At 43.3% G+C, this 19,815-nt stretch overlaps 1 pseudogene; it reads left to right on the top strand.

Moving 5' to 3' along the window:
• The first annotated feature begins 30 nt into the window (after window positions 1–30).
• On the top strand, window positions 31–726 carry LOC102424255 (annotated as a pseudogene).
• Window positions 727–19,815: the final 19,089 nt, after the last annotated feature.

Here is a 19,815-nt window from a genome sequence, read left to right as displayed (position 1 = left end):
CACCTCCTCTCTGGGAGGTGGGTTTCAGTCATGGCTGTGGCGAACCCTTGGGACCTGGTGTCTGGGCCAAACGCTGCTGGGTATTGCTGGGCCATTTTTGTAACTTTGGAGATAGTCACTCAGGAGATGCTAAATGGACCTAAGAAATCAGCTCATTGTTTTGTGAACTTCTCCAGGCTACAGCAGATCACAAATATTCAAGCTGACATCAATCAGAAAAACCTGGAAATTGAACTTCTAAGACTAGAAAAAGATACAGCAGATATCGTTCATCCTTCATTTTTGGCTCAGAAGTGTCATACTCTGCAAAGCATGAATGATCATTTGGAAGCAGTGCTGAATGAGAAGAGGTCCCTCAGGCAAAGGCTGCTGAAACCCCTGTGCCAGGAAAACCTGCCTGTTGAAGCTGTTTATCACAGATACCTGGGACATTTGTTGGACTTGGCAGTGGCTTTCACTGAGAGATTAGAAACCCATCTTGAGACAATTTGAAATATTCCTCATTTAGATGCAAATCTAAAGAAAATGAGCAAGGCTTTAGCCAAGATGGGCATTTTGGTGACTGCGACAGAAGAACTGGCAGGGAATATACTCAAGTGGTGAGAGCAACAAAAGGAAGTTTGCAAAATACTACCTGAAGAAATTTATCTTCCTAAACATGATGTTGTAATGCCTCCTTTAACTTTTACTTCTAAAATTCATGTCCAAACTATTAATGCCAAATGATTCAACTGATCCAATTAAGCAAAAATAAATCATTTTGCTTAATTATGTGTAGTCATGTGAAGTCCATTTCTAGTCAGTGATAACGTGGGTATTTATAGGCTTTGCTGCTAGCAATACTGAAAAAGCCCTCTCTATATTGAACTACTAAGATTCCAAGTTCATTAAGACCAAACTAAACTTTCCATTGTTTTTCATATATTTTCATTCCACTTTTCAATAAAACTTATGAGGATTAAAAAAAAAAGACTCGGTGGAAGGTCTACCTCTGCTTGTATCTTATCGCTCAGAACTTCATCATGTGGGTATGTCACAATGCAAGGGAGGCTGAAAAATAGTCTTTTATCTGGGAAACATAGTGCTTGGCAAAAACTGGGGTGCTGTTACTCTGTGAGGAAGGGAAGACTTGTTTGAGGGGCCGACTGACAGTGTGTGCTACAGCCAGCGTCCTGAAAGACCTCGTGTAGGGCACGCACTCAGCAGCGCATGGGCATGTTGGCCTGAATTCCATCCATCAGGACTGTCTGCAGCTACCAGCAGCATCCTGGGGGCTGGGGGCGCTGGACACAGAAGGGCTTCGTTGCCTGGGAGCAATGTGCAACCCAGGAAGCAGCTTGACTCTTCCCTGGTGGATTAAAAGAAGGCGGGAAATCTGTGAAGGCACTTGCTTCCTTCACGTTTTTGGACAGCATTTCTAAACAGAGCATTGCTTTACCCTTCTCTTGGCCCTCATCAAGTCCAGAGGGGCACGGCATTCCCTGGAGTTAGCCTGCAGCAGTCTGAGGGGGCCAGGCGGGAACAGGAATCATTCAATAAGCAGGTACATGTTTGGTGTCTGCCAGGCACTGTCGCAGGGCCTTTGTATCCTGAGAAATGAAAGACATGACTGCCATCTTGGTGAGTAGTGGTTCTCAAAGTGTGACCCCAACTGGCATCACTGGGGACTGTGAGAGGGAGGACTCAGCAGTCTGTTTTAATAAGCCCTCCAGGGGATTCCGAGCCATGCCAAAGTTCAGTACACACTGGAATCCTGTAATGCTGAGAAATAGCTTGGTGATCAAGAGCATAGGCTTCAGAGCCCCTGGACTGGGTTTGGACTATGGTTCAGTCACTTAATAGCTGTGTAGTGTTGGGCAAGTTACTCAACCTCTCTGAACCTCAGTTTCCTCATCTGTAAAAGGGAGTCGGAGCGCTGTCCTGAGAATACATGTAAGAGTTATGTGAGATGACAAAATGCTTGGCACATGGCACGTGACAGCTCTCATTATTTTCTAGCTTCTGTATGGATGGCATTGTTATTATGGATTCAGAAAGTTCAAGGAAATTCATATTTAGGTAACAGAATAAAAACTGAAATTGAAAGATAAATTTAAGTGATTTTTTCCTAGATGTCTACCATTTTTTATTTTTCCTGCCACTCCTTCCTGCTCGGCATAGGTAAATCACGAGTTGCTTCTAAAAAATAAAGCAATGTGGTTAAGAGACGTGAGGAGGCATTTTACCAGAGAGGATGTGGACACTAAGCATATGCAAAGGTGCTGAATCTCGTTAGTTATCCAGAAATGCAAATAAGACTACAAGGAAATTTCACTGCACCAGATTCATTAAATGATAGACATGCTGTCGAATGTTGGTGACGATGTCAAGCAACTGGAACTCTCATACAGTGCTCCTGGGAGTATAAGATTGGCAGGTCCAGTAAAGCTAAATATATGCATAACCTGTGAGGTACCATTTCACTTTTAGATATATACCTGACTGAAATGGGTAAATATATTTACTCATAGGCATGTACATGAATGTTCTCAACATCATTATTCATGAAAACCAAGGGATACTAGAAACAGCCCTAATGCCCAGTAGGATGGATAAATTATGCTATGTTGAGGCAAAGGAATAGCGTCCAGTGAAGATAATGAATTACCACCTGCAGCAAAGTGAGGAAATCTCAGTTAACTTTGAGCAGGAGAAGCCAGACACAGATGATAAAGTAGTGTATGATCCCATTAATAAGTATTTCCAAAACTGGCAGCAACTTACCTGTGGTGCTAGAAGTCAACAGAGTAGGTACCTTGAGCGGGTGAGGGGATGCTGACTGGGAAGAGCCAGGAAGGGTGCTTCTGGGAGGTTGGTAGTGTTTTATTTCTTGATCTGGATGGCAATTACCCAAGTGTTTGTGAAAATTTATTAAGCAATCTATCCATGTTTTGTACACTTTTCTGGATGTGTGCTTATATCAGTACATTTACTTACAATATCTATGCAAAATGTTTATACTAAAACAAAAAGCTCTGTATAGTTTTATTAACCAATGTCACCCCCATAAATTCAATTAAAAAAAGAAAGTTGAAAATCCATTCTTCCAAAAAACTCTAAAATCTAAAACAACAATAACAAACAAACTCCAAAAAGCATGATTAAGGGGGCAATAGGACTGACATTGGCTAGAAGAATTGTTTTCACATATCCTTGACTCCCATTTCTGTACAACTGAATAGAGCAAGGGTTACAGACACACACACACACACACACACACACACAGCAACATGCACTCACACAATGTCTGCCTCCAGTATAGAAGTAGGTAACCAATTTCCAAGGAAATTATTTTTTAAAATCCAGATCAGAAAGTGGTAGGTGAAGGAGACAACCCCAGTGTTATGCCTGGCAGTTATGGCAGGAACCCCTGTGATATTTAATGTGTTCGTGATGTTCATTTTCCATTAGATCCTCATGACTCTGGCAGGTGTTAAGTGTGTGGTTACCATTCCTGGTTTAAGGATGAGGATGCTAAGCCGAAGGGTGTGTAAATGGCTCGTCCTGGGTCACGCATCTCCTAAGTGGCTTTGCTGGGGACTCAAGCCTGGTCTCATACCTGCTTTTCTTACCTTGCTATGAGGTCCGGGGAGGAAACTCCTGACACATTCATTGCTAACCTCTCGGGCAATATGAAAAACCACACAGATCAAATCAGACACATTGCAAGTGGTACTGGGATAGCATTCATAATGTTAGTGGTAAAGTGTTTATTTCTTTTTTAACTAGTAACCCTAGCAAGGATGAATGTTGAAACAAGGGTTATTTTTACTCAACAGTCTTGTAAACAGGACTGGATTCAGGTACGTCTGCCTTGCTCTTGAGGGTAGTCCTGAACATTTGAAAGACCACAGCTTCAGCCTCTTAAAGATTAGAGATATGAACCCAGGTTAATGCTGCAGCTCATAGTTAAGGATTGTGCGTAGGAGCCTCCCTTGAATTCAGAGGATGGAAAGGTTGCTTTTAAAATTTTCATTTATGTACAAATTACCCATAAGAAAAGACATAAAACAGAACCATAGGCGAGAGCTAGAAAATAATTAGGGAAAATTGCTTTTAAAAAACATATTCATCCAATTGTAAAAGTCAAGAATATATATTGAATAAAGCATGGCAAAACCAGAAACATTCAAAAAATAAAATTACCTGCTAACCCTAAACCAGGGAGGGCCAACTGATCATAAACAAGTAGAGTTTTTTTTTCCAGAGCTTTTGTAATATACATGCTAAACAATAGAGTGAAGATTTAGCCACTGTGTTGCTTTCTGGTTATTTTTTAACATCATTATTGTGAACATTTTCCAATATTATTGCATATTCTCATTAACATTATTTCCAATGGCTAAATCATAATTTGTTCAAACTTCCCTTTAATATTGGACACTCAGATTGTTTCTAATTTTATAGTATTGTAAAAAGGGCTTTAATGAAGAGCTTACTCATAAATTTGAGTTCATCACTGATGATTTTCTTAGAATAAAAGTGGCATTTTCTGATTATTCTTTATAACCATTTTAGGCTCAGGATGCATAATGGCAACACTTATGCTGGAAAAAATCACTGAACCAGAATTAACACAGGCCTTGGTTGGAATCCTGGCTTTACCACATCCTAGCTGTGTGATCTTGGGTGGGTCGCAGGCTCAGGGAGCCTCAGCACCTCCATTTGTAAAGTGGGAATTGAGTTTTCCATCCTATCAACCTATAAAAAAGGACTAAATGAGTACCCCAGGTGTTTAGGAGGCTTTGTTTAAATCAGACTTTGCTGAAGAAATTTTATACATTTTCATTGTCTTCTTAAAGATCTTAACCAATTTTCTAGAATTTTAGCCAAATATATTATCATCTTTTTATTTAATTAAAAGAATTTTAAATTGAATTTAAAGAAAGGAAGGAAGAGAGAGAGAAAGAGAAACACCTATTAGTACGTGCCCAGACTGGGGATTGAACCCACAACCTACGTGCTCTCACCAGGAATTGAACCTGCCATCCTGTGGTACACAGGAGAATTCTCCAATCAACTAAGCCACACTGACCAGAGTTATTCCCATCTTTTTAGGTTAGGAGTCAACAAAGTACAACGCATGGGCCAAAACGTCCTCTCCCAGTTTTTGTGAATAAAGTTTTATTGGAACGTAACTCTACTCATTCATGTATGTATAGTCTGTGGCGGCTTTCACGCTACAGTGGCAGAACTAAAAATATTTATTATCTGGCCCTTTGCAGAAAAACTTTGCCGAATTTTTACCAGCCACAAAATATTTATTTCTGAAGTCATGATAGATAAGTGCGTTGTCCTTCTAAAATCAAAGTTTTTCTGTGGTAGGGGATGGGCCCCACCTATGTACTCTGAGCTGACTGTTGAATGTGGATGCTACACTGTTACTAAAGGAACAAGAAGATTCGGGCCTCTCACTTTGATCTTCACACACACCGTTTTAGCTTTCCCTGGGAAAAAGCCAGGGTGACCTCAAATGAGATTGGGGTGATTTTTATCTGTGTTGTCTGTGTTTTAGAGCAGAACCCGGCACTGCACAACGTGAAGCTTCATCGAGAAATGTTTTGGAAGCATTTGTCATATGAGTGTAGGACAGGCTCTTTGCTCTTGTCACCAAAATGACCTCTTTTTCTGAAGCTGATTCTGCATAAGAATGCCTTGTACTTGGCTCACAGAATGTCCGAGAGGTTCTGTTCCTTTGGTGTGTGGATAGGGGTTGACCTTGGCCATGTGGCTCAGTTTCTGGGCCTGGCCCTTTGCTGTTTTTCCCACCTACTATTCATAGTTCTTTGGACTATGCCGAATTGCTTCCAAAATACTTCAAAAACGAAGCGGGGACAGGAGAGCATGATTGGAGCAGGGCCTCAGACACTGTATTTTCTATGTGGACTTGGTTTTGCTGGGAGCAGTGAAGTGTAGGGAGCTTTCGAGGTAGACAGACCTTGGTTTGTGTGTATCATTACTCCTCTCCAGTTGTGTGACCTTGGGCTAATTAATAGCTAGGACCAGCAGAGGGCTGGCTACTGCAATGGAACAATGCAGGTATTAACTCCTGCCGGTGGGAGTTTGGGGTAAACATTCCATAACTACACATGACTCTAGAAGTCTGTGGAAACGGGCCCCTCTTTTCCATGTAAGAGTTTTAATGCTATAGTGGATCGTTGCCCCCAATTCTTCATCCCACCTTCTATGCTGGGGACTTTTCACTTCCTCCCAGTAGAGGTGCAGCCTACTTCCCCACCTGGTGTGGTTGGCATCAACCATGTGACTTCCTTAAGCCAACCAAGATGTCCCTTTTGTGTTTGGTCATTGCCACGAGAAGAATGTAAGTGGCTAGTCCACTGGTCCAAGGAGGTTGAGAGTCATGTGGAAGAGACCTGGACTCCCCTGGAGGATCAAGCTAAGCCCAGCTGAGCCGTACCACACTCAGCTGTCCAGCAGACAGCCTACAGACGTGCGAACACAGAGTATGTTTTTGTTTTAGCCGTTGAGTTAAGTTGCCAGCATTTTTGTGCCAGCATTTTTGAGGGTTGAAGCCATGTTTCAACCCTCATGGAAACCACAATTGGTAGCTGTTCAACAGTGGCATGTACTAGCCCCATACCACCTGTTGCAAACATAGACCCAGACAAAAATATATTTTCTGTCATTAGGAGTCCACAGACTTGTGGTAGAAAAAAGAAAAGAGGTTATTATGGTGAAGCAGGAAAGCAGTGGTGATGGTAGTAAGCCCTGATGCATTACTGGAACACAGAGGGGTGGCTAGACCTGGGGTGAGGGCCCAGCCGTAGGGTTTCCTGGAGGAGGTCATGTGTGAGCTAAGAAGCACAGTAGACATTGCCCGAGTGAATAAGGCGGTGGGGTGAACATTGCCATTATTTATTATCACACAGGAAAGTCTGGTAAGTAATTGTTAGGCTTCGGTGCAATCCTATGATGTCGTTGATTTCACGATATTTTTTTAAAAAATATATATTTTATTTTTTATAAAGAGGAAGGGAGAGGGATAGAGAGCTGGAAACACTGATGAGAGAGAAACATCAGTCAGCTGCTTCCTGCACACCCCCTACTGGAGTTGTGCCCACAACCGAGGTACATGCCCTTGACTGGAATCGAACCTGGGACCCTTCAGTCTGCAGGCTGACGCTCTATCCACTGAGTCAAACCAGTCAGGGCTGATTTCATGATATTCATGTTAACAACATTTAATGAATCCCCCACCATCTCTTTGTATTCTGGTTCGTAACCATTAGTGATTGGCCCAGTGGGGTATCTGGAAGTTACTGGTTCTATATGGAGGTCGAGACTCATGGCTCCAGAGGGCTGGGCCTGTGGTTGAAGAGCTGTGATAGTGCTGAGTCAGCTGCTGGAGGTTATTCAATGGAAAAGCTATGCTTTCCACCTTCCTTTGTGCAGCTCAGTAGATTCTTTAGTGGAGCTGATGAGACCAAAGGCATGAGTTCAGTCCCCTGCAAGGATCAGTTAGATTCACTGTTTGGAACTCATTACCCTGAGATAAGGTTTCAGATAGTGCCTGGAGTTGGTAGGGACAGAAAACGGATTGCATTATTCTTTGAGGACACACCCAAGGTGTTGATAGCGGTAGTTTGCTGAGTTTGCAGTGCTGTCAGGGGGTTTTCACATGACTTTATTAGACTCCTAATTTGTAGATGAGTAAAGGGAAGCTCAGGGGTTATACTTGTGCAAGGCTATTTGCCTGTAGAGAAGCTGTGAGCCAGCCTGCCCGGACTCAAAGGCTGTGCTGTTTGTAAGCCACTCGAGGGCAGGGTTTCTCATCTTTGGCTGAAATTGGAAATTGAATTGACATTTAGGGGCGGTCAGTGCTTTTTTGTGGGGATCTGTCCTGTGCTTTGTGGGATGTTCAGCAGCATCTCTGACCACTCCCCACTAGATGTTCCCTTCCCCAGTCATGGCAACCAAGAATGCCTCCAGATATTGCCAGGGGTCCCCTGGGGGACAGAATTGCCCCTGAGCGAGAACCATGCTCTATGTCAGGGTTGGGGAATGCCGGCACAAGGGCCATATTAGACCCGCAAAATCATTTGGTGTGGCCCTGCCACAGCATTAGGGGTGAGTTAATTAAAATTTGACCAAATATAGCAGGCTGACTTTTGATAATTTTGTATGGCACGCAAATGATGTTATAAATGTCCAAATGGGACCAGCCATGGTTACTCAGTGGTTGAGCATCGAACTTTGAATCAGGAGGATACGGTTCGATTCCCGGTCAGGGTATATGCCCAGGTTGCAGGCTTGATCCCTGATTGTGCAGGAGGCAGCTGATCAATGATTCTCTCTCATCATTGATGTTTATATCTCTCTCTACCTCTCCCTTCCTCTTTGAAATCAATAAAGATATAGTTAAACAATTTCTAAAAAAAAAAATATATATCCATATGGCCTTTGACAGAAAAAAGGTATCATTGATGGAGTAACCAGGGGGACCCAGGATCTCCAGTTGGGGGGCATAGACAGAGTGGAGAACTCCTAGATAGCTGTGAGCTTTGGATTTAAGTGCCACACTCTGACCTTGACGAATTGGACATACAGGCCCATGGCAGGACTTGGCCTCTAGCTTACGGGCTACACAAGGTTTCACCCACCTGCTTGTCCCCTCTGTCTCCTGGCACCTTCTCCACTTCTGCTTGACCGTCTCGGGCAGGGATATTGGAATCAGGCATCTCCTCCCAAGAAGTGTCCAACTGTCCTGCCCAGGGCACTGGCTCCAGGAGGTGAGCAGTTGGGGAGAGAAGATGTGAGAGAAGTAACCCGAGAGGAGAGGACTATCGCTGTGAAAGCTTTGCACGCATCTACGCCTGCAGCGAGAGGGTCGTGTAACCCGCCGAGCATAGGGCCCGGCATGTGGGCAATGCTTAATAAATGCGGGTATTATTACTGTTATTATTAACACTGTTTATAGCACTTTTAAAAAATAAATAAATAACTAGTTTCTAGAAGATGCTTCCCCGGGCTTTCCGATCCATTACTATGCAACTTTCTTATTTAAATTTAATTTTTTCAAGGTCCTGTGTTTACTTTTTAAAAAACCTAGTGAATTATTAGCATTTTAATGAATAATGACATTTAATAAATAACAACACTAGTTAAAGTTCTAATGTAAGCCATTTAATTTAGCACCCTACCTATGTTTTCTCAAAAAAGAAACAGAAAAAAACTGTCTACAAGAAATTCTACACTGTGACTAAATTTTCTCTGTAATTTTAGCTCTGGCTTTTCTTTCCCTTTTTAAAAATATGTTTTTTTGATTTTTAGAGAGAGACAAGAGAAGGGGAGTGGGATAGAGAGGTAGAAGCATTGATGAGAGAAAAACATTGATCAACTGCCTCCTACACGCCCCCTACTGGGGATCCAGCCCAAAACCTGGACACGTGCCCTGACCTGGAATGGAATTGATGACTTCTTGGTTTATGGATTGACGCTCAACCACCAAACTTCTGGCCGGGCTGAACTTCTGGATTTCCTTTTTAAAAAAATTGCTGTTATCAGTGAGATAATGGCCTTGCAGTGTAGCCAACTCTGCATATTCTATAGGCAGAAGTTCCTAGCTCTATAATTTTATCTCTATAATAATAAAAGCGTAATATGCTAATTAGACCAGACATCCTTCCGGACATCCTTCTGGACTAAGCTGGGGCTGCAAGGGAAGCCTGGGTCCTGGTGCCAGAGGGAAGCCAGTGCTGGCAGCCAGGGGAAGTTAGGCCTACTCTTGCATGAATTTCGTGTATCGGTCCTCTAGTTTGGAAATAATAGAGCTTCTACTATGTATCAGAAATTGTTCTAAGCACTTTAGAAATATTAGTTAATTTAATCCTATGAAGTAGGTATACTGTTATTGTTCCTATTTTATTATATGAGTAGACGGAGGCACAGAGAGGTTTAGTAACTTGCCCAAAGGCACACAGTTAGTACATACAGAGCTGGGGTTCAAACCCAGGAAGTTTGGCTCTAGAATTAAGCTCCTTAACCACTATGCATATTGCCTCTTCATATACCCAGGAGGAGGGATGGGGGGTGATATAGGAAATGGTTTTCCTTCCCTTGGATATTAGGGGAGAGCTAATGAACCTGTTGCTTCCTCCCTCAGATCTTTCTCTGGATATTTCTAAACAGTGATACAGACTGCAGAACAGGTTAACTCGCATTAGATCTCAGAGAAGTAGAGTGGCACACTGATGATCATCTAATCCCTTATACTTTATAGGGCAGAATAAAAATGCCTCTCTGTAAACACATCTGATTTTATGTGGAGTTTGTGTATGTGTGTGTATTTATTTGATCCATAGTTTGGAGTATATAGCCCTTTACATTAACATGTACATATTCACTTCTAATGTATATAGAAATGCAGATCATAAAGAGCATGCATGCAAAACATCACTTGATATTTTTACATTTTACTGTAGTGGTTACAGCAACAATGCTACACAGAAATGAAATGTGATACAATGTGTGTACAAAGAGATGGGAAAAGCGTGGAGCATTTAATAAAAATATTATCAAATTAAAAACCAAGCAGGATCCAGTGTGAGCTCTGCTATAAATAACTTATGAAAAGTGAAAAGATGTTTCTGTTAGCAAATTTAAAATAATCATTAGAACCCTTCAACAGATTGCTGCTAATTAGATTGAGAATTAAACAGCTTTGTATGACTGTAGAGTTAATTAATAACTCATTACTTTTTTAATAAGCCAAATTCATTTGGAAACAGAAGAGAGACAGCAAAGTTTATCACGGACGAGATGTGAGATTGGGATTATTTCTCCTTCCCTTGATGAGAGACCGAGTTTAATTAAAGCAGGAGACACATTTATATCATGAATGAGTTGCATCCAGAAACCCAACCATCTAGGGGTAGGGCAAGCAGCCACTGTCCTTATTTTGAAAGTCTCCGTGGGCCACAGGGGTTTAATAAAGGCTGTGCCTGAATCTCCCTATCCAACTTTTGAATTTCAATTTCACTTATAAAATAATCCTTTTTGAATCTGTACAGACTCATGGAAACTAGTGGAGGGAGCTTCCTTCTTTTCCACATTGATTTTACTTTCATTTCAGACTCACTAGGTTCTTACTTTGAAACAATGTTCCATTTTCCTGCCTGCCTTCCTTTCGTTTCACTTGTCTTCCCCTCCACATAGACAGCCTCAAATTTCATTATTTCTTCATCTAGTTTTCTGACCCTTTGATGACCTTTCTATTACAGCATGGAACAGAATGGAGTGGAAAGAAATGAACAATTTCTGATTTTTAAGGCAAGCATATTCTCATTACGCCATCTGGAAAATTTCTGTTCCCCTGTTTGTAAGCACCGAGGAGCCCCATTTGAGATTGCAGTCTCCCATCAATGGTTCTTGGAACCCTTTGGTCCTGGGTAGATTGCGTTTGTCTTTTCGGATAGGGATGTGTTTGTTGAAGTGTAGCTTATAAGTGTTCCTACCATTTTGCCTTCTAGCCAATCAGATAAAAATCGCTCATCTGCCGAACCGGTTTGGCTCAGTGGATAGAGCGTCGGCCTGCGGACTGAAGGGTCCCGGGTTCGATTCCGGTCAAGGGCATGTACCTTGGTTGCAGGCACATCCCCAGTGGGGGGCGTGCAGGAGGCAGCTGATCGATATTTCTAACTCTCTATCCCTCTCCCTTCTTCTCTGTAAAAAATCAATAAAATATATTTAAAAAAAAAATCGCTCATCCTCAGATCTGAGAGAGATGCTAGATGTCATCTGGTCATATGCTGCTAGAATGTTCTGGCCCTCCGTTATCAGTGTGGGTTTCGTTTCTGCTAAATCAATAGATGTAATTTGGGTCCCTTTTTTGCACCTTCATCTACATATGAGGACATGTTGCCGTTCATGTAGATCGGAGACTTCCCACCCGGCGTGGGAGGGAAGTCGGAAGAGATTGTCATTTTCAGGAAAAGGTTAACTGTCCTGCCTGGTGATGAGTCGATGTCCCCCTGGCGCTGAACCGTGGCATGCAGATGGGTTTCTGTATCTTAAACAGATGCTGTGGCTGACGACTAAGCCCGACAGTCTGGAAACTAGGGGCTCATTTCAAGAGCTATTTGCCCTCTCCAGGAATAATTAGCATGGCCTCGTTCTCAAAAGGTGATTAATTCTCAGAGTAATCCATTATGCAAATTTTTCTTGAGATCACTTTGTTCCCATCCTTTCCAGGATTAGGGCTCTCCAGCTCTCTGCTTTTGAGGTTTTCCTTTCACTAGATTATTTTTTTCTTCTTTAAACAGTTCTCTTCTTTAAAACAGCTCACAGAGTCCAGATCTCAAGCGGAGAACTAAAGAAGTAGCTATACAGCTCTCTAGCGAAGAACTGAAGGGGTCTCATGGCGGGCCCGTCGTGAGGATTGGTGGGAGGAGGGTGAGCAGGGCTCGCTTCTCTGTGCCCAGCCTACACAGAGGGTCTCAGGTGCCTGCTCCGGGCACCACCTGCCTCTCCAGCTGCTCCGCTACCCCTTACCCTGACTCACCCTGTATGTCCAGTTCGTCAAGGTTCCTGAGCCCTGGACATGCTTGAGACCTTTCTGTCTGGCGAGTGTTGAATGGCACACACTATCACTTTGCAGTTGAGTCATCTGCAAGAGGACTGGGCCCCAAACCCACTTGTTGGGTGGCCACAGTCTACGGTGTTTTTCATTCTCCTCTCCCTAATGAGGTCTGGTCCCTTTCCCGACTGTCTGGATGTGCTCCTTCCTGTGACCACAGTCCTTGCATAATGACACTTGCTCCTACCCATTGCTTTAGTGTGTATCGGAGAGTAAGCAAAACACAGAGAAGGAAAGAAAAATGAAAAAAAAAAATAGCTCGGTAAGGGCTTGACCTCCTTAGCCAGCTTCTCAGGTGTGGCCATCCAATTACTGTGGAGCCGTGGGGGCTGGTCTTGGAATTTAAGCAACTTTATCCTAGATCGGTGCCAGAGGCGATGCATTTGGCTAATGCATTTTTTTATTACTCTGAAATAGAGACTTAAAGTGGATAAGGTTATTTACATTTTTAAAAGGCTTTTAAGATTTCAGATCTTAAATATTCTGCTTGATTGTCCCATCGCTGTGGCTCCGAGCAGTGATTTTAGCACCCTTAAAATGGTGTGTCTAGTAAGATGCTTATTTTGTTTTTCACATTGTTGGTTTCAAGTGCATTTCACCTTCTCTCTCTGCAGTGCTGTGGGATGTGGAGTGCTGTTGTTTTGAAGAGTTCCTCATAAGCAGATAAGGGCAACTATTGTAGAAGACACTTGAGGGGACAGATTCTTTATTGTCTCTAGCCCTCACCCCAACTCTGTCTCTCAAGTTACATGTTTTGGTTGTCTATTGCTGTGTAACAAACAACCCCTCAATTTACTGACTTCATAGCAATGTATTATCTCTCATGGTGCTGAGGGTTGCATGGACTCAGCTGGGCGTTCCTGCTTCAGGTCTGTTAGGAGACTGTGTCAGATGGTATTGGGATTGGTGCCACGAAAAGGCTCAGTGGGCTGGATGTCCAAGGTGGCTCCCCCACATGATTGGCAGTTGATACTGGGCACCAGCTTTGAACTCAGCTGGGACTATCAGAGTGCCCACAAGAAGCTTCGCATAGTGTGGTGACCGAGAAACCAGTGTCCCCGGAAGCAGGAAACACAATATTTAAACAGAAGACAGCCACATAAACAGCACCCTGGTTAGGATAGTATTAGCACTCTGTATGCCTGGAGCCAGCACCACATTATTTCTTCCCTATCCTATTGGTCAAAGAAGCCAGAGGGCCACCCCAGATTCAAGCGGTGGAGATACAGACTCGACCTCTTGACAGGGGAGTGTCAGGGTCACTTTGCTGAAGAACACGTGGCCTGGGAGAGATGGTTGCAGCCAACTTTGGAAAATACAGTCTGCTGTACTTTGTCTTCCGTTTCTTCAGTTCTCCCTGCCTGCGGTTATTCCAAAAGGCAGTGGGTGTTGGGAACGATTCCCTATGTGGAGCAGTTGCCCAGCGTTAATTCACTACTGACCTCTGCATGGTTAAGGTGTTAGAAAAATAAATAGAAAAGATGTCAGGTTAAGATGCCATTTGTTGCCACAGTTTTACACACACACACTCACACACACGCACACAGGGCTATGTTGAGTTTAAATTGTTTTTCTGGAGTCCTGTAACCACCGTGTAGGAACCAAGTTCCTGCAGACCCGTCCTTTACTTCTTGCCTGTAGATAACCCTCAAAAGTAAACCTGTTTAAATTTCTGCTGGCGTCGTGCAGTTGCGTTATTGATCCTTTGAGTTGAGAACAAAGTGCCTGTTAATGCATCTGACTCCCTCTACCTGTTGAGACATTAACCAGCAAGCCTTGGTGTTAAATGACTGCCGTTTTTTATTTTTTTTTTTCTGTTACATCATTTATTCCAACTTTTTAAAAAGCCTAATGGAAGAGGGTGTCCTGTCTTTTATTTTATTCTTTTAACCAGGGGACGTGAAATTCTTCAAGTTGTGTTGCCATGTTAGTTTTTGGGAGAGATTGGTCAAGTGAATTGGTAAATGCATGTTTTTCTTCTTTTCCTGGCTGCTTTCCTTTCAGCAAACTTTTCTAAAGGTGATAAATCGCCGGGAAGATGAAATGTCCACCCACTGCAGACTAGCTGTCTCCCACACCCCCAGCTGCATATCAATCCGAGACTATTTCCCCCCTCACTTGACTCTGCTGGGAGATTTTGAGTTCATTTCCCTTGAAAATTTCTTAAAGCAATCTGCATCCGTTTCTCCCTTTAAGTGGAAACAGAAAAGTTAAAATAACATTAAAATATTCTTATTTATGTTGTTTTATTGATTTCAGAGAGGAAGGGAGAGGGGAGAGAGAGATAGAAATATCAATGATGAGAGAGAATCATTGATTGGCTGCCTTCTGCACACACCCCACCAGGGATCGAGCCCACAACCTGGGCATGTGCCCTGACCGGGAATCGAACCGTGACCTCCTAGTTCATAGGTTGACACTCACCCACTTAGCCACACTGGCAGGGCTAAAAAAATATGTATTTTTTAATATCATTTTAATTTTCACTTTCCTCCCACATGTATCTTCCTCATCTGGAAAACGTCTGAGTGGAGGAACATTAACCCTTTACTTTCTTTTTGATGTTTTACTGAACCTTTGGATTCTGAAGCATGGGGCTAGAAGGGATCTTGGGGAAACTGGTGTAAACCTTGATGTTATTGATGAGGCCCAGAGACAGCAGGCAATTTGCTCAGGGCAGCCCAGCAGTTCAGTGGCTGGTTGTTGCCTGGTCTCTCCTCTGGTCTGGTGCAGCTTTGGCTTATCCAGGACCATTCTGTCTAGAGCAGCAACCGCCCTCCCTCCCCCCCCAGTGACCTACCTCCCCTCCTGGGCCTGTTGCATCCTTGGGAATGAAGGGCCTCAGTGCGTCCAGTGTCCTGGATGTTGGAAACTAGCATCTGGTGTCTTGAAGAATGAATTTGTTTGAGGCTTGACCTTCTCAACCACCCAAGCATGGACCACTTTCCACCAGGGCCATAGGACATGGGAACAGTGTTGAAATCTTGCCATGAGCCATCTTCATGTGCTATCTTATTTAATGTTTATTTTCACTTTGTCCCTTTGCATTACTTAAAGGAGGCAAACATCAAGAATTTGGTGTAATAGATCCCATAAGAAAGGGCAGAAAATGAACTACTGATCAATTCTGTTAAATTACTGGCCCTCTTAAAGGGGGGCATTGGGGAAATGAAGCTGGGAGCATCTGACACCATCGGTATGGACCAATGGAATACACGTGCTGGACACGGGAATCACCCAGAGGCCTGGGGAAAGCCCACCTTGTTAGGCCCCTGCTAGGGCCCCTGATTCAGTAGGGCTCCGATGGCTGAGAATTTGCATTCCTAAACGTGCTCCTACTGAATGCCCTAGATTGAAGCCCCCTTACCCCTGGCCTGAACCATACCCTCCCTTCCTCTGTCATCTGGCCATGTTCTCAGACCTCGGCTGGCTGGATGAGAGCTAAGTTTCTCTTGCAATGCCTGATTTTGTGGGTTGTACGAGGGCTTTGGAAACCAAAATACCAAAATACCCTTTGGTATTTTGCCCTCCTGAATGGCCAGGTACTAGAACATAGTATTCTATGTGAGAAATGATTAGAGGATGATTTGAAATAGGATGTCATTAAGAGCGTGGCAGCCACCACACTTTATTGGGCATCTGCTGTGTGTATTATGCGCATTATCTGTTTAATACTCACAATAGCCTTGCAAGGTAGAAGTTGTGATGTTACCCACATTTTACAAATGAGGGAATGAATTCTGCGAGGAGTCTTTTTTAGTGAGCCATGGAGCTGAGATGAGACTTTGTTCGTCTTCTGCCATGATATGCTTTCAAGTGACATTATGCAATGTTTTAGAAGTCCAGAGAGGAAAGACATCCCCAGTGTTCATGGCATTGGCAACAATAGTGAGTCCCATCTATTGAGCGCCTCCTCTGTGTCCAATGCTGTGCTAAGCCTTTCGCACATCTCACCATGTTTAAACCATGTCGCTCCTCAGCAGGGAAGGTAGCTACTATTTCTGTTTTGCAGGGGGACATGGCATCTCAGCGACACGTAGCTTGCCTGAGGTCATCGTTGGCAAGTGGCAGAGTCAGTCTTCCAACTTGGGTGCAGCAGGTTTCAAAGCCCGGCTCTTAGCTGTTCTGCTTGGTTCACTGGCTGGATCATGCATACTCCAAGATTTTTGCTGGGCACCTCAAAATGATGTAGCTGGTGGCCTTGGGGGTTTGGGATGCAGAATAAGTCTGGGGAAAGAGATGGGTTCCATTGGACATGCTGAGCTTAAGGAAATTCACCAAAATGCGGGCTGTGTCCAGGATGATGGTGGAAAAGGGCGAGACTCCAAATGTTGACATTTTTGGAGCTTTCGTCTGTGACCCAGGATGAGTCATTTAAACAATAGGTCTTAGAATTGACTTCAAAATGACCATTATCTTTCTTCATTTCTGTTGCCTCACTGCAGGGTGGCAAAGATTAAGATAACCTCTGGAATTCATGGAAAGTGCTAGAAAAGTCAGAAGTATGATTACACATGGTGAGCAGTGCTCTATGAAGCCTCAGCTCTCCATGCATCGCCTGTGACGTCTGTTTTCTACAGGATATTAGATGACAGATAGGAGTTGCATTCTTATTGTGGTAGATGTCGTTTCCTAAGAGGTTTGTACTGTGTGATTCGGGATCCTTTATACGGCTCGGATAAAGCCTGCCTATGCCAGAGTCCAGGCCGTCTGGGGACACTGCTGGCCTGAATATCAGTGGGTGGTGAGAGAAATGTCTGTCAGATGCTGGTAGCCAGTTCTACACCAAGACACAGGTCGCCATTGTATAGATGGAAGACATGTGCAGACAAGGACTTCTGTAGAGCAACAAAGGGATATGGGCGCTGACGCTGTGCCATACTCTGTTCCTCACTTTCTCTTACTCTTTACATCTTTGAAATGAAGAAAATACTTTGTTAGATCTACTGGTATGGAAAATACACTTATGTCTCCTATTCCCAATGTGAAAATTAGGTCAGCTGACTATTTCATTTCCCTGCACTAGTTACACACATTGAAAAAAATGATCTGGGGTTTTATATATGTGTGTGTGTATGTGTGTTTGTGTGTATGTATATCAATAACCTCCAATGAAAAGCTGGTCTTCTTTAAAATTTAAGTACATTGGATATATAATTGAGACATCTAGCCGACAACTTTGATTTTTTTCTTTTCCTGAGAATTACTCCTACTCCCACAACACTGCCAGGCTGCCAGGGGCGGCTGTTACCAGAGTCAGCCCTGTGTAGGCAGCCACACTGAAAAGTAGACCTGGAATTCCTCAGTGTTTCCTATGCCATGTTCTCTTCCTACTTCTAACACCTGGGTATCTGGGGACATGTAGATTGTAAACTCAATTTTCTGAATTACCTTTGAAAAACTAGACAAAAATATTTGACAAAAGTAATATAACACTAGTCATACTTTATTTAGAACTTACTACCTATTCTGTGGTAAATGTTTCACCATATTTCCTCACTTAATCATTAGAATGACGAGCTGTGCATTAGAATTTCCATTTTACAGCTTGGGAGACTGGAGCTTAGAAAGGTTACCTAGCTTTGCTCAAGGTCATAGCCAGTGAGAGGTGGAGCTGGGATTGGAACTCCAGTCCGTGTTCTCCCCTATCATGCTGTGCGGATTCCCAACATTTACGCTCACAGTAATCAAGAGCCTGCTCTGTGATTTTCACGCAAAGAGTGTTTTGCGTACATCATCTCATGGACTCTAGCTGCAGCAGATCCTGGGAGGTCTACTTTATCCTGGTTCTTTGGTGAGAAAACTGAGGCTCAGAGAACTTAAATTTTATTGTTTTTGTTTCCTTTAGAGGGAATGGTGTCTAAATCAACTTTAAACATGAATGTGTGTGTTCATGTGGCATCAAAACATTCTGATGCAAAGGAAAAGTTGGCCATGTGTTTTGTCTCTCTAGCACCAGAAATTCCTTCGATTATGCATATTATCTGAACTTGGGGTAAATTTATTTGATAATTAGTTGCATCTTGGGCTTTGCCTGGAAATTTTAGTTTTCTAACCTTTAACATTTTAACTGCTACTTACCACACACACACAGCCACCTGTATGTATTTTGCATGGTAACTGCCATCATCTTTATATTTCAGGCCATCCTCTCCTGCCTGGACACCTTTCCATTTTGCACTATTGTGGCCGCCTGGACATGCCCCATGAGAGTGTTTTGATATTGTTTGTCCCTGTTTGGTTGCTTTCTCTTTTCCCCACTTGCTGTGAGCTCTGTCATGGCAGGGCCTGTGATATGAGTCTTTTCTGTCCCCGGCTCTAGCTCAGGGCCTGGAATGAAGGAGACATTTGTGATGTTTTGGAATGAAAACTATGGATCCAGCCCCAAGTCCTAGGAGGAGCTTCAAGTCCTATTTAAGGCCAGTTTTAATGATGCTTGAACTTGCCTCTTTTTAAAAAATATATATATATTTCATTGATTTTTTACAGAGAGGAAGGGGGAGGGATAGAGAGTTAGAAACATCGATGAGAGAGAAACATCGATCAGCTGCCTCCTGCACACCCCCTACTGGGGATGTGCCCACAACCAAGGTACATGCCCTTGACCGGAATCGAACCTGAGACCCCTCAGTCCGCAGGCCGATGCTCTATTCAATGAGCCAAACTGGCCAGGGCAGAACTTGCCTCTTTTAATTCATAGACAGAGTCAGTTGTTGCCTGAGTTTAAGGCAACTGTACACTGACCTAGTGCAGTGAGTTTACTTTCTGTCCATATTCTTGAATTTTTAAAGGGGGTTGTCCTTGTACTGGTAAACCTCTCTCTACATAATACACATAGTCCTTCCTTCCTTCCTTCCAGGGTTAATGCTGTTGATACATAGATAGTGATTGTGTCCCTACTATCTGTCAGGCACTGTGTGAGGCCTATGGGAGCTTCCGGGGAAAATGCAGCATGGTTCCTGCCCTCAAGGTATCCCAGGTTAACAGGAAAGAAGCCCCAAGACCAGAAATAATGACCCAGTGAAGAAGAAGCAAGTGCTGTGGGGATACAGAGAGGGGCAGCCAGAGAGAATTCTCGGTGACAAGCTGTTTGAGTTGGGCCTGGTAGGGTTGGATGTGCAAAGATGAGAATGAGACTTTTAGACAGAAGCAGGGACCCAGAGTTGCTGGGGGCAGGGTGG

This window comes from Myotis lucifugus, unplaced genomic scaffold, assembly GCF_000147115.1.
Source record: "Myotis lucifugus unplaced genomic scaffold, Myoluc2.0 scaffold_16, whole genome shotgun sequence".
NCBI lineage: Eukaryota > Metazoa > Chordata > Mammalia > Chiroptera > Vespertilionidae > Myotis > Myotis lucifugus.
The sequence above is the reverse complement of the archived record's forward strand: the minus strand, read 5'-3'. Positions and strand labels throughout refer to the sequence as shown.